Genomic DNA, 14,173 nt, shown 5'->3' with positions numbered 1-14,173 from the left:
ATCTGGCAGTGCTAGAGCAGGCTCCCCACCCATGAAACCAATGTAGTGCTTGTGGTGGTATATCCATAACTCTGAGGCAAAACTCTAGTTGATATATTTCCCTCTGGAAAATTAGAATTCATTTCCTAAGTTAATGAAACTACATAATGGTTTTGGCATTAACAAACATATGACCTACATTTTTCACAAAACAATTGACAACTACAAGCATTTTTTAAAAATACAAATATCTCTGGAAAAACTCACTGAAATAAAATCAGTCAAATTCTATTTTAAGGAGGAAAACTCCCTAGATTTAACTGAAACTTAAACCAGGAAACTTATATTTGGAATAACCATGTAAGTATTTATGTTTCTTGCCACTAAAGTTCAAGACAAATTTCCAGAACTACACACATTCAGATGTTTAATGAGGTCTAAAATAATAGTGGTTACACATATTTATAGCTGTTTTGACAAGCTGGTAAGATAATTAAAAGCACATAAACTGAATACCCAGGGAGTAGGCTTTTTGTGCATCGGATTTTCTCTTTTCATGACAATTTTCCAGTGCCAAGGTTCCTACAACAGTCAGAACATCTAAACATTATAAAGAATTAGTAAAATCCAATTTGATATTTTTCCTCTGAAATTGCCTATATACAGGTTGATTTCCAACAGGTTAAATATTCAACTGTGGGACAAACCTGCAGATCACTTGGTTTTGTCTTACTTTGCAAGTAGGGGCAGCAGGTGGTATGGGTCTCATATGTTTGCTATTTTCTTTGCAGCCATCCTTAATGTTGTTTTAGCTTGGGTGGTACTGGAAAAGAGGTGGGGAAAGGGTATAAGGGAGTTTGATATAAATATCAAATAATATAAATTATTTGAGTATAAAGTATAAATTTTATTTCTTAAGGTTAGCTATCCAGATTAAAAGGTGGGGGGGAAAGGCCTGTAATTAGCAGGAGTTGCTTAACTGTTACTCAGGAAAGAGGCAAGGAGTTCATGAAAATAATATATGAATACATATATTCTCATTCTTCAAAATGCCCCCCTCACAGTAAATGTTTAAGCATATGTGTAGGCCAGTGTAGAGGAACTGTCACTAGGGCCATCAGAGCTTGGTCTTTGGAAAATTTTGTTATCCAACAAATTTAATAAGTCCCAAATTCACCTTAAAATCTTCCACTTTTCTTGATAGTCACAGGCAGGTGATCAACCCTTTTCCATGCCAGATCAGTCACTCTCCACTCAAACTCAGATGTCTCTCTGAAATAACCTTGGTTTATATTATTTTTACATTTCTCTGTACATTTTTCTCATTGCTTTGCTGAATTAGTTGTGTTTATTTTTACCTCCCTCTGCCAGCTGCACAGATACCACTAGCTGTGAGACAAAAACCCTCACAGCTGGAAACAGCCTAAAATAAGCACTGGGATGATGCCACAGATACACAGCATCAATTAGCAGTGGGAGCAGCTGTTGCAGCCAGCAAAGACCTTCCTGTGTTTGGTTTGCAGCCTTGTCATTTAGCATCAGATGACAGCACTCCTCATCAGGATGCAGTCATTGCACGGAGCTGCGCCGCAGTCATCCCAGCCCAGGGGGCCAGAATAAGGCTTTGGAGCCACTTCTATGCAGCATAAGCTCTATTTTGAGACTGTAAGTAGTGCACAGGGAGTTTTTGCTGGCCCTAACACATCTAACCATCCCTTATGGGGAGCAAAGCACAGTGAGAGCTTAGTCACTGAGGAGCTGCCCTTTTTTTAGGTGGCCTAGATTGATGGGAGTTCTGTCATCTCAGTGACACTGTTCCAAGGACAATGCATGGCACAGAGGCCTCAAAAGTCACTGATGATGGTGCAGAGCTGAGGGAGTGTTATTTACATGAAGTCATCTTTCAAACTGTAGCAAAGATGGTGGCTCAGGCTTCTGCTACTTGTCCATGATTTCACAGGGAGACAGACAGAAAGAGGGCAGGACGATGAGATGAGAAGGAGAAAAATATGGTGCAAGAGAGAGGAGAGAGAAAGGGACACATTAAACTCAGGTTGTAAATTATGGGCCAGATAATGAGCCTGCTTCAATAAATTAGTGTTGTTAAACCAAATACAATTATCCTCCCAGTACTCTCTGTGTATGCAGGTTGATATCCTCAATGTTGTTGTTTCACCAGGAATCCAAGACACCATCACACATCAATCTGTTATAACCCTGCTGTGGATCATGAGCAGAATCACTTGAAATGACTTGCCAGCAAGAGTTTCTAAATGATAAAACAAATTTAGGTACTGTGTACAAAGCATTTGGAGGGAACCATAGAATGAAATGCATTGAAATAAGCTTGTCTAAAACAAATTGCAGCTTGGAAACACACAGAAATTTCAGTGCCCTCTAGGAAGAATGCTTTATAGGAGCAATTTTGGTGGACAGGTGACTCACATTAATTCCCTCAAATGCTTCTTCTTGCAATTCTCAATATATGCAAAATTAAACATAAAGATTGTTACTAGATTAAACATAAAGATTGTTACTTGATTAAACATAAAGATTATTACAAGATTCCAGTAGGTCTTTAAGAAGTACAAGCAGAGCATAGAAGAAAATAGGGAAATATTCAGCCATATTTTTGTATATACATTGAAATAACATCATCACAAAATACAACACTGTTGTAAAATAAGTTCTTTATCATTGAATTGTTGTATTTAATTCTAAACATAGTCATTTGTACTGAATCCAACCTCAAATTCATTGAGGTTTAATAGTTTTAAATTATTCTTTAAGGGAAATTAGTAATGAAGAGTCAAATCCCTCACAGTTGAATCACCAGGAAAATATGAAGTGAGGCATTTAATCTCAGTTCACAATGGGACAGTTCATCAAGAGAGTTAGTAATCTTTATATTACTCACACAAATAGTAGGAGGTTTAGGGGTTTTTTTCCTTAGAAAGTATTCCTCTGAGCTCCAGTAAATGCCAATGCCAGACCAGAAGTGCATTTTCCATGCCTAAGTGTTTCATTCCTCCTGTATTTTAAAGCCTCGGTGAAAATATTAATTACCTCACCATGACTGTTTCACAGACCATAATTCATGTAACTTCAAAAATTCTCAACAAGAAGACAAAATAAAGTCAAAAACGCCACAATTCCTTCCCTTAACTTGCTAAAAGCAGTCCACAAAACTCAGCCATAATTTGCATCATACACATTGAAAAATGCTTAAACCTTCAAGATATCTATAAAAAGTTGTTGTAGATACTCAGAGCTGTGCTAATTTTTATACCTAGAGGTACTATGTCTTTGCTAAACTACCCTTATACTGATTTTCTTGCCTAAGACTGTCCAAAATGCTTGAGCCTCTTTTTCTGCTGAGCCCAGGGTGTTGGGTCTGCTTGGTCCCCCACACCCTCCCTCACCTTATGGTGGCGGTGATGTCTTTTTCCCTCATCCCTTGACATCACTGCCACCATTGGGCTGCTCTCTGTACACAGCCATCCTCCTCTCATCTGGGAGGAAATGGGTGATGTCAGCTCCTCAGATCAGGCTGGCTCCAGTGGGACAGTCTGTCCAGCTAATGCAAGAGGGCGTGTGTGCCAAACACAAAACCTCAGTGTATGTGGAGTCCAACAATCCTGACAGGGCTCCTTGTCTTTAACATCTTTGCTGTCTGGAGTTATAGACTTTGAATACACTGCATGCAGCTTCTGATTTTAATACAAATTTACCCTTACACTTTGTGTTACTATTGGTGATGCCTACATAAGCATTTCTATTTTAGTTCTATTATGTAAGGACATTTCCTCCACTGTTTTAGTCATCACACTTCAGCTGAGCTAAAGAGCTGGATTATATGAAAAATTTTTTGCTCACTGGAGATTACTGGTGCAAATCCAAATGGTTTAAAAGAAAAGAATACCTGGTAGAAGTTATTGTACACCTTGTGTACAGGAAGGTTATGTGCAGGCATCCACACCACAAAACCACTCCCCAGTTAGAATCTGGCCACAGTCCTGTGGCAGTCTCAGATGGCATTCAAATAACAGAAGAGCATCAGAGACAACATCAGTCTTTAATCCACCACAGGTAATCATGTTTGGGCCATGAAGAACATGTGTGAGTACAGAAGGGCAGGAGTGCTGCTACCAGCCCTGTCTGCACTGTGAACAAACTTAGGGCCTCTGTTCTTGGGCTGTCAGTGCAGGGCCTTTCAAAAACACTAAATTCATGTAAAAGTGCTGTAAAGTTTTATTAGGGAAAAAACACCCTTTAAACAGTTGGTTCAGTTCTCTGCTGAAGGAAACCTTTCTCCTTGAACAGTCAAAAGTGCTCAGACCAAGACAAAAGTACATTGGGAAAGTACATTTAGCAGAAACTGGCACCAAGCTAAACAGTAATTTTCACATACCAAGTGTCACTAGTGCCTAACTGTGGTTATAAATCAGGTGTGCCCATGCATTTTCTACACTGAAAACAAGTCACTGAGTTATGCCTGAGTTTGTGCTTCACTCTTCCACAGTCCAGACTAAGCCAAGACATATAGCACCGTGTATTAAGTGAAACTGCTCTCAAGAGCTTGTCAAATTAAACTAAACAATGTTACATTGCTCGGTGGGGTTCTCTTCTCTTTTTTTTTTTCCAAAGAAATAGTATATGATTTTAACTATTACAGCTGAAAACAAAATGAGAATGCCATCACTTTCTCTTTTATTTTTCACATTCCTGTTACCACATGGCAGGTAATGCAGCAGTAAAATGACATTAAAAAAATGGACAAAGATGCATAAGTGCCTTTGGAACTTCAGCCCATTGGGCTTTTGTGGCTAATTTCATATATATTCAGTGTCTGAAAATGTATTAGGGTAGATAGGTAGGTAGGTAGGTAGGTAGGTAGGTAGATAGATAGATAGATAGATAGATAGATAGATAGATAGATAGATGGATGTACTGAAGAGCCCAAGAGTCTAATTCTGATTCATTTATGCTGAAAATCTGTACATGTCCTGTACAAATAGTATCAAAATAAAGTGAATTACCCATGCACCTTTTTTACAAAAGTAAAGTGCTTCCATGTGCTTTTACACACTATGTATATTTAAAAAGTTGCCTCCATGAATTAGATTCAAGAGGAGTATGCAAGATATTGATACCACTTTAAGAACCCAAATCAAAAATACACCATTCAAATCATCAAAACTTCTGCAAGTTTCCACAAGAGAAACCTCCTAGGAGACTGAGTTTCTGCACAAAGAATGAGCAGAAGTGCTCAGGTCCTGAAAGTACTCAGCAGTTTGATGTCAATCTCACATCTAAATGCACTGACATTCCCAGAACAGGGAATGTTCCATCTACCTCACCCTCAAGAGCTGACATGTCAGATATATCCTGAGGATGTCTAACCTCAAAAGAAATGTGGCCATTCCCTCATTCCAACCCTTCTTGTCCTAGCCAGTTGTAGTAGTAGTAGTATCAGAAGTGTTTCCTTGGGATCAGGAAGGATCAAATCCCCCTTAGATTTCTGTATTTCTGTATTCCATGTAAGCATCTTAACCACCAAACTGCATCAAGCTGCCTGCTCTGCAGAAGCACATCAGAGACGCGCCTCACCCTTCGCTCGTAATGATGGATTTACAAGGTTACAGAGACACTTCTTCCTCTTCTCCAAGATGACTTTGGACAGGAGGCAGAGAGACAATTCAGGAACTGGAAAAGCATGATTCTCTTTTGCTAGTCATGTCCCTAATGCTCCTTGGTATTTCTTCCCAAGGATAATTATAGTTACTCTTCACCCTGCTCCCTAAATTTTTCATCCAGAGAATGTGGGATTATTGATGTATATTCAGTGTGTGGCAAGACACTTGGAAGTTGGATCCTGCCTTGCAAATCCTCCTTGGTAAGTCTCAGCTCAGTTGTTTAAGGAACCAAAACTCTAGGTTTATTTATTTCATTTTCAGTTAACTCACTTAATTTGGTTTATGACTTTCAATAAATAGAATTCACATGTCCATGTACCTTTAGAAGCTGAGTCCTCAGCTGATTTTGAAGCTGTGGATTAGGGTTCTAAATTATTACAAATCCATAAGAAATTTTATCAAATATTACTTCCTTCAGTATTTGCAAAAGACTAAAATAGCTAGAGATAAAAAACCTCAGACCTCATTAAATATTGTAAGGTCTCACTCTTGCTTCTAACCTAAAAACTGTAAAATAGATTATGTAATGTAAAAGCAAGCTATAATTGGATGAAGTGGGACTAAAAAATTGCAGGTTTATGTTCCCCCCTAATATTAATTCTCTGCCAAAGCACTTCATTAAATCTCAGTTACAGGTCATAGTAGCACCATTAAATAGTAGGATATGTTAAATAATTATGTACCAAGCACGGGTCTCTATTGCCTCACTTCACTTTGTGAAAAAGGTAAATGTGATTTTGTGAGGCAAAATTTCCATATCCACCAGACATTTATAGATCAGGAGAAGGAAATAGATTTGGCTGCAGGATCCCCTGGTGTTCTTCCTCCATAAAGTATTTTCTCAGGTTACCTATGAAATCAGTGAAGCAATGGTACAGCTGTTCCTAAAACATGCAGCTAGAAAAGATTAAAACTAAGGGAAACATATGCCTTTGTTCTTCTTAGATGAAAAAACATTTGATAATTCTTTTGCATTTTCAGTGATTTGACTGAAAAAAGTCAGCTGAGCAGTGTGAGGTAATAAGGAAGCAGGGAATACCTGGGTCTGTAAGGGCAAGCCTGATGCTTGACTCTTCCCTAATGCATGGAAGAGCCAGTACCAAGGAAGGGCAGCCATACCATGCAATAGCCTCCTTCAGCTTGCAGATCTGAGGCATTCAACCTGGATCTGTGCTCTTGACAGAACAAAGGATCCCTGATCAATGACAGTTTTGGTTTCCACTCTGGCCAGCTGGTGTTGGCTAATGCAGGGCATGTTCTACCACAGCAACTTAGAGAAGGAACTCATTATTTTTTAAGTGAATAGTCTGGTTGTTTTGGTGGTTTTTTTCAATAAACAGTTTAGAAGTTCAAACTACACTATCATCTAGAGTTTATGATTTTTTTCTCTGATCTACTTTATTAAAATAAAATTGATTGCATTATGTAGAGATGGTTTTATTCAGCTTTTCTGCTGCTGAGCACTCAGACTGGATAATTGGCTACCTTATACATACATAGTCTGTATAAAATGTGGTCCTTTACACTCAGGATAATTTGGAGGGAAAAGCATCCTAGACAGATGTCTACTCCATGGTTTATAAGAGTATGTGATACCATCCTCACTTCTCACAGCTAAACCTTTGAAAACTGGGAGATTGACAAAGGGACACAAACGTGAAGAGCATTCATTAAAAGATGTAAATAGCCAAGATCCGTGCTGTTTTGTTTCAATCTTCTTTATCCTGTTGAAAACAGGAAAGCCTCCTGTCATGCAGGCTCAGGGATTTTCAGGGCCCGATAAAGGTTAGTGACATTTTCAATTCATGTTTGTTTTCATTCTTTAATCATGAACCCTGTGTCAGCCTGAGAAACCAGCTGAGCTTAATCCATAACCTTTTACAAGTGAAACATTAACGCACAGCATGTTCTGTTGTCTTTTTAAAGCAATACAAAAGCAAAGGGAGGGGGAAAAAGAGCCAAACATACATGATAAAACATAGCAGCAACCAAATGTGAAGGTTACTTGAAAGCATTTACAGTTGTGGACAATAGCATATATTTAGGTCATTAAATTCATCATGTTCAGATGTCATAACTGCTGGTGTTTTTCACAAGAGCACTCAGGACAGAAGAATAGAGGCAATAAATAGGAAGAGCAAAGTAAAGATTATCTAGAATTTTATCCTATATTTTGATAAATAATCTAACACATTTCAGTACCATTATTTTTGATTGGTATTAACTATGGAGAAAATATCCAACTAGTTTCTCCTCTTTCCTTCTGCAGATTAATTCATTCCACTAGTTGGCCCTGCAAGTTTCACCAGGTGAGTGGACAATGCTTTAGGGTTTTGTGGCAATACAGTGCAGCAGAGTGAATTTTGTGCAAGGTCAGACTACTGGCCACATATGGCAATCTTCCTGCCCCACCAAGCATGTGGAATGGCACACACTGAGCAAACCTGGAGAGAAAAACAGCTCTGACTACAAAGCACACAGGGTCAAGAAAGGATAATTATTTCTCCAGCTTGTAAAAGCCATCATGGAGAAAACCTGACCTCCTGTGTCTCTGTTGGATAACAAACACAATACACGTGTATTAAAGAGGTTCTTGAGTTACAAACTTTTATTACTCAGAACAAGAAACCATGTTAATTCATAGAGAAAAATAAAGAAACAGCAGTCAGAAGCTGTCTGAAAACAGAACAGTAAGACATAAGTAAAAAGGTATCTGATTTAAAAAACCAAACAACCTAAGATGAAAAGGGAACCCTCAGGAAAAGTGACTATTAAGTTTGAATTAGTGCATGTGCCACAGATAGTTCCTGTGAAAAAGAAACCTACACACTAGCTTTGTAAAGTATTGCTGATGTATCTGAGATTATAAAGAGATGCAAAATAAGGGAGATTTCATAGGATATTTTTTTCTTACCTGAATATCTGTGTTCAAAACATCTTTGGATTCTCTATATCTGTGTGATTGGATTTGAAGAATAGGCTGAAAAATTATAGAGGAGAGGGGAAAAAGAGAAAGGGAGAAAGGAAATAACTAAAATGTAGGCAGAGTGATGTGTACACACACACATCCACAGTAAAATCCTAGAAGGGCCATTTCCTTAGCAAACCAGTTTAAAACATTGAGACATAATTAGAGAAAGTTGACATGTGAAGACAAAAAGTAGAAGGATGTTACTCCACTGATGATGCACCAGATGTGAGCCTGTTGCCCAGCCCAGGCTGCCTGACCATGACATTTTGCCAGTACCTTTGTGTCTGCTGGCACCACAGCATTGAGACTTTCTTATCTAGCTCAAGGCTAAGAAAATAAAAAATGTTGAAGCTGAGGCTCACAGAAACAGCAAAGTATTACACTACCTTCAACATGTTACTCTCTTGTGCAGCAAGAAGTTTGGCATGGAGAGCAGGACCTGCATGCAAATCAGCAGGGAAATCAGTCACCGTATCTGCCAAGTGCCTTTCCCTCTGGTTTTTCAGACAAAGTTACTGGTTAGACTGGAGGCACAGAGCCACAGTCCAACCCTGACTTCAGGAGCAGAGTGCGGAGTGCGGAGACCAGAGTTCCAAGTTCTGCTTAATTACCTGACCTGCTCCTGAGGCAACATAACTAATTATTGAGGACATAGTGTAGCATTACCATCAAATCCTGAAGAAGCAAAAAGAGGCTTGGGAGGATTAAAAAGGCTTTTATGGCTGGGGAAGTATGTATGAAAGAAAGTCTATTAACAGATGAGGGCGATAAAATTAATTGCAATCCAAAAAACAGGTAAGATAATAGTCTTGCTAAATGAAAAATAGAAAAAAAAAATCAACTGAAAAGTCCACCAAAACAGCCATTGGTAGTCACATGTAAGACTCTACAATTTACTTATACATTTTAAACTTGTTAAATTTAAATTTATAATTTAAATTTACAATTTAATTATTTATACCATTTAAATATTTCATTCATCCTTATGTATTATGAGAATTAGCTAAGAAATTTATTCACTCACTGATTATTATAACTTCAGAAAGTATATCTGCATATTCAAGCATGACCTGTGATGATGTTGTAGCAGTTTCCAGAGGATTCTCTAGTTTGACTCATATCTTTGTGATCTCACCAATCCATCCATCTTCATGTTGACTAGCCTTCTCTATTTTATAACTCCCTTAGTGTTTCCCTAATTTCTTTTCTGAATGTTTTGCAATTCATAGTTTAAGGTTCTCAGCTAGTTTTTAAGAGTCCCTTTTCTTTGGCTGTATTTCTACTACTAAAGAGCATTTATCTTTAGGACTTATGTCAGTGTATGTGCTTGTCTTTTCCAACATATTCAGGATGATTCATGTCCCTGGTTAATTTCCCATTCTCATCTCCAGAACTGACTGTATTGCATCTGTCACTGCAGTACAGAGTATCATGCTGTTAATGTATCAGTTAAGACAGCCACACCACTGGAAACTCCTGCTCCTTCCATCTTTCAAAATTCTTTCACAGGAGGTTCAAAATAAACTTTATATTCATGTTGAAATGACATTTTTTAGTGCCCAGTCCAATGGAATCATTCCTTCCCATTTGTTCTTCCCACTGGGGTTTGATACTGATGACAGAGGCCTGTGGTGAGTTCAGTGGCATGCTGTTGAATCTGCCATCCCCCTAAACCTTTGAGATAAGAGGTGTCAAGCACTTTCTAAATAATAAATAAAATAAGCAGTTAGTGGGTGATGGTGTTTTTTCAGTTCTGTGGTTTCAGCACTGTGGATGGTTTAGGTGTTTTCCCTCCTCTGACACAAGCTTTCTGTACCATGGCAATATCCTCAGCATTTGCTTCCCATGATCATACAATACAAGGAGATGATTTTTTTTGAAAGTGATATCAGTAAGATGGCTCAGCTGTAACACTGTTACATCCACATTCTTTGTAATGGATTAAAAAATTCCCTTCATCCAGTCACAAATGGCCAATTTAAACATCCATACAAAGCTGCAGATATTCACAAGATCAGCACAAAAGCCGTTAGCCAGATTTTGCAGTTTTGCTGGGGCACCGTCTCTCTGCAATGCTTTCCTGAGCTGCATTTTCAGATCAGCACACATCACAAGTAGTAGTAGTAATACCTTAGTGGTACCTATGAGCTGTGTGGCCCTGACTTTTTTCTGTGTTTCTGTTGTCTTAGACTGTGAGTAGCTGTACAGGTTGGCAAAGTGAACACTGCATAAGTGCAAACCATTACCTGTGGCAAGTCTGGCCACAGAGACCTTTTTATCATTACTTCTTCTCCCTGCTTCTGAAGTTGAATGCAATTTGCTGTCTCTTGTTTTACCAGCCTTAGAGTTTATCTGCCCCTTTGCTTCTATGGTTCCTTATCTGCTGTCTATGTGTGAGCTTATTTTACCATGTCCCACCAGCTCAAACTCTTGCATGGCAGCATGGTCCAAAAAGGCCTTAGAGCAGAAACTGGGCTTTACAGACAGTATTTCACTGCATCACAAAATTTTCACTTATGAATCATTCACAATGCTCACAATGCTCACACTTGGTCTAGACATCAAGTTCTTTCACTTTTTAAACTTCAAAATGTCACTGTCTATTGAACATTCAATTTCTGGCCCTGGTTGGGTTTTTTAATTTTATCAGATTATGCTTCTAGGGTGTTAACTGAGGAGAGATCAGGACTGCTCAGGTTACCAGGACCATTATATGAAATTAAATGCCTTTCTGCATTATTACATAAACCCAGATCAATGTTCTCTATTAGTTTTGAGAATTCCTATTGTTAATAATCTTAACTCCTGTTACAGGAGTGACTGATGGATTTACTTGACTTTTAATGGGCTTCTCTTGGTGCCAAGAATTAGATCACAGAATCACTAAAACTGGGAATGAGGAGGTGAAACAGCAAAACAGAGCAAAGCAGAAATTTCAGAGTTTGGAAGCCCAGAAGTGGGTAATGTTAGGCTTCTAGTTCCTTTTGAACTCCTAATATCAGGGCTGAAAGACTGATGATCCCAGTCAGCCTCAATGAGAGCTACTGTATTCTCAGCATCTCTCTGAAAACCTAACCCTCATCATTCAGTCCCCATGTGGTTTAGTTGTTTTTGAACAACTTTGGAACAGGTTTGGAAGCCATGCCTAAGAGCAAGTGGAAAGAACAGGACTAAGCAAGGGGAGAGAAAGCAGTGTTTGAGCACTATGAGATTGTTACTGATCACACAATACAGATCTTCAGTTGCAGTTTTTTCCAAAGGAAAAAACAAAAGGTCCAACACCTGGTGTGCCCAGGCCAGCACTTGTCACCCAACACATCACCTGCTCTCACCCACAGCTGTGCTGAAGTTAGCAATAGTCTTTAGTGTCATATCACTGCTATTTGTTCACTGCCTCAACCTCCCAGAGGGCTTCCCCCATTTTCCAGATGCAAATTGCAATAATTAAAACAAAGTCTCCACTGCCGGTGCCCTGAGTACAGAACCACATGTTTCAGGCTGTGCATTAGGCAGAACTTGAGGCAAACTGAGCCCAAAGTCATGAGGCTCTCTCCATAGTTAGCGGGAGGTGGGGGTTGAAGCCAATGGGTATCCTTGATCTTTAGCATACCATTTATTTCATTACATCTAATTTGGTTGATATTATCAACATTATTACACTGATAGTTGTTTCAACTCAGACTAATTTAATTGATAGAATTCTGTGTCCTTGCTATTATATGAGACAATTAGCTCTCATTAGTTCACATTTCACTCATTTTCCACTGACTGATTGCACTACATACTGATACTTGCTATCAATATGTAATGCAATCAGTCAGAGGAAATGTTGGTATAGTATCTCTAAAAACTATCACACTTAACATTCTGATTGTCTTCAAAGTACCAATATTTTCCTATAACTTAATGGTTTCATAATGCAATGTTTTGTATTAATAACAATCTTTTTAAGGTCACACAGTTAATCACATACTGATTAAACAGTAGTTAACTAATGAGGGTGACAACTTATTAATAAATTGCAGATTATACATTTCCGTTATTCATTGTAACCTTTAAAGAGCAGAGCTAAGACTGAGGGTTGACTTAAAGACTTTTTGCCTCTTTTCACATATATTCCTAAGGTTTCTTTCCCTGAATTCTAGGCATTATTGTATGCTATTGCCACAGTCCTGCTGTAACCATATGGACACCTTTAGCAAAGCAAGAACATGCAGCTGATTCTTAGATACAAGGGTGAAGGGGTTACTTGAATTGTACTACTGTTAATTTATCCTTTAAGCACCTGCAGCAGGGAGTCTGTAGTGGTAAGGACTGAAGAACAGAGGTCTATCAGATTATTACATCAGAAATGCTAAAGATTCGAAGGAAAGAAAAGGGTAAAAGTGCAACCAGCTTAACATAATCCACTGAGCTTTCACTGAAGTTCACCTCAAAATGCAGCAATAATTTACTCCAAAAATTGCATACCTATTGCATACCTATTTCTCTTCTTAAAAATTTGTATACCACTACTCACTGGTGTGAATTTGTAGCCATGTTTTATAAATAAAAAACTTTCAGTCCTTACATTTCTATGAAGTATAAAATCCCTCAAAATGTCATAAAGCACAGATCATTCTGTGAAAAATAACAGTCCAACATTCTTCAATATGTAATTTGTAAATCTCATCTATTCAACAGCAAACACGTTTAATCAGCTCTACAGTGAATCTGAAATGGACTGTTAGTCTTGAAAAGTTAACAACATAAAAAAGCATAAAATAAATGGTTTGCACTTGGGGACTTCAAAAATTCCCTACAAACATATTTTAAAGAGTAAATCCAAATTAGTCTTGCAATGCTAAATTTGATGCTAAATAATGACAGAGGACATTTAAATACCATACTTACTATAATAATCTGTGTTTGAATCATGGCTTCCATGAACTGGGCTAAGCCTTTAGACAGAAACTAATTGCTACAAACATTAATTTTCAAGTCCCTTTTGTTTCCTACTGCAGGCACCTCTGGATGCAAAAGGTACCCAATTAGCAGAATTCATGGTTCTGATTGTGCATTGTGGGACTAGTATAAACACTGCTGATTACTATTCCACTGTAATGGTGGATTTTTATTTATTTATTTTTTTCTGATTGCTTAATAAGGCCATCTATTCTGCATCAGACACTGGCAGGGCTGCTGGTAAAATCAGTTAGGTCACTTTTTCTGGTCATAGTAGCAGGAGGAGCCTTGTGATGGTAAGAGATGACTAAAGGCATAATTACAGGCTATTTAACCACATCTGTTTCCCCACTTAACATTGTCTGCTCAAGTTAGTTGTAGTTAAATATATAAAAAGGAAAATAATGGTGAAGACACTAAAAATTACTATTACATGGGTAAAACTCTAGGGTTTGTTATAATTACAGAAAACAGAGTTTACCATGATTTTTAAAAGGCACTAATTTATATTAGAGAGTTTCTATACACATACACTCTGGCTGGTTGCTGCTGCTTTTATAGCCTATGTTATTTAAACATCTTT

At 38.0% G+C, this 14,173-nt stretch overlaps 1 long non-coding RNA gene across 1 annotated transcript in view; it reads right to left on the bottom strand.

Annotated features, from left to right (window-relative positions):
* The window catches only part of LOC143694222 (uncharacterized), a 50,614-nt gene that overhangs the window by 4,910 nt on the left and 31,531 nt on the right, over positions 1 to 14,173 (bottom strand). The gene's annotated exons all lie outside the window — the stretch shown is intronic.

The sequence above is a fragment of the Agelaius phoeniceus genome, chromosome 6, assembly GCF_051311805.1.
Source record: "Agelaius phoeniceus isolate bAgePho1 chromosome 6, bAgePho1.hap1, whole genome shotgun sequence".
Taxonomy (NCBI): Eukaryota; Metazoa; Chordata; class Aves; order Passeriformes; family Icteridae; genus Agelaius; species Agelaius phoeniceus.
Note: the sequence above shows the minus strand (reverse complement) of the source record. Positions and strands in the feature narration are given on the sequence as shown.